Source organism: Egretta garzetta, unplaced genomic scaffold, assembly GCF_000687185.1.
Source record: "Egretta garzetta isolate BGI_Z169 unplaced genomic scaffold, ASM68718v1 scaffold368, whole genome shotgun sequence".
Taxonomy (NCBI): Eukaryota; Metazoa; Chordata; class Aves; order Pelecaniformes; family Ardeidae; genus Egretta; species Egretta garzetta.
The window spans coordinates 245,834-247,846 of NW_009260684.1; positions in this window are offsets into that span (position 1 = coordinate 245,834).

The following is a 2,013-nucleotide window of genomic DNA, read 5'->3' on the forward strand; positions in this document are numbered from 1 at the left end:
TTTATATATAAATATAATTTTCAGTTTGGCAGCCAGCTTGAGTCCTGCCTGTGACAATTCAGAGCCGTGATGCGTAGAGGGGAAGTTACAATTTTTATTCCCCCTCCCCAGCACTCAACTTCCCTTTCTACCAGATTTTTGCCCAAAATTTGAAGAAGCGGCGCTGGGGCAGCTGGGTGCAATGGCTTTTACTCGGGTTGAAGGTTGCTTTTTGGCAAGAGGAGCAGCCCCAAGCGTCAGACGCAGGGGCTTTCCCTGGCTCGCGTTGCAGTTCATGCGCTGCTTCCTCGCCTCCCGACGCGACACAAGCAGGTTTTTTATTTGTGCAGGGTTTTGCTTTTAAAGCAAATACCACTCAGCCTCGGAGCTTGGCATCCGCGGTCGATCCTGTGGGGATGGAGACCGCCTGAAATGCCACCGTGGGAGCTGCATCCTGGTACCGTCGTTATCTGTGACCCTTCCTAACATCCTGGCATGAACCAGGGCCAATGGTACCCATGGGCAAGGACACACCACGTGTGTAGGTACCTTTTTTCTCCATCTTCTTGTCTGCTTTTCGGCTTGCCCTCGACAAAAGTGTTTTGCAGGGCTCTCTCTCGATGGAGCACCCCATCTCCGGCTGCTGAAGAGGAGCCAAAATAACCCCGTTGTGGCAGCAAATGAATAAACCCCTCGACAAATCCACAGCACCGGGAGTCAAAACCAGACACTGCTTGGAAAGTTTCCTGAATGTTTCATCTGCACCCTGCCAAGGGAGGGACTTTATTTGCACGGCTTTGCTCTGGGTGGCAAACGCAGCCCCTCCTGCGGGGAAGGAAGGAACGTGGTACGGGGAGGCAGCGGCTCCCATCGAGCCCACCAGCTCCTTTCCCTTCTGCTCGGCAAAGCCGCCTGCCCTCGGGGGTGCGAACCCATTGCGGGGTCTACGGGGCGAAGCCTAAAAATAGCAGGATGCGTAAGAGGAGCTGGAATCACGCGAGGAGGCAGCTGGGCTAAGCGAGGCAGACAGCAACCTGGGCAGGGCAGAGCCGAGCCAGCTAAAATAGCTCCTTCTGCTGCAGGAGGAACCTTGCCTGGACGGCTCAAGGCTGAGCCGCTGGGCTTTTCCTGGTCAAAGACGGGAAAATGGAGATGGAATTTAGGCTCCCACAAGGCTGGAAATCCAGGCGGGTGCTGCAGCACCCAGAAAACCATGTGCAAAAAGAGCAGGGTTGTGTTTGCACCCTGTGGGTGCTGTGGGAGGGCTGACGGGGTGCTCTGTCCTGAACCCCCCGCCCAGGGATGGAGCTGGCCCATCGCCTCCCCAAGCCGAGAGCAAAGGGGCTGGAACCAGCCAGCAGCCTCCCACGGGGAAGCTGCACTGAAAGCAAGGCACGAGAAGCAGTGGGAAGAACCCAAACGAACCCTCCGCCATTAACGAAGCTGGCAGGGTGGGGCTGAGGGTCACTGTGCCCCTGCCACGCAGCCGGAGCCGCGCGGTCCCTGCGGACCCCGCTTCCCCTTCGAGCATCCTGGGGAGAGGATGGGTGCTGGGTGCTGGGACCAGCACTGGCCTTAGCGAGAGGCAGGGACCAGGTTACGCAGCGGTCCCACACACATGGTCCAAACAGGAGTCCTTCCATCTGTCCATCCCTCCCTCCCCTTGCATAACTGGCATACAGATGGGATTTTGTCAATCCCACCTGCTCCCCCTGAGCCGCCGTTAAACTTCTGCAGGGCCTGATCCACCCCATCCTAATTCAGCCCCTTCAGGCGGGCCGGATGGATGTGCTCCCAGGATTTCTGTCTCTCTCATTGCATCTATGAGAAACCCAAGCGGTCCGTGTGGTGCAGGCACCTAGATGGAGCCCAGCTTGTGGTGAACCACTTTGGGGAGGCTCCATTTGCACCCAGCTCCCCTTGTTTAGAAGGATGACCTGGGGACTGTGCAGAATCACACCTTGGGGAATTGCAGCAGAAAACATCACCCTGTTTTCTGTAGGCCTGAGATGTTTTGGGGCTTGCAAGAAAGGG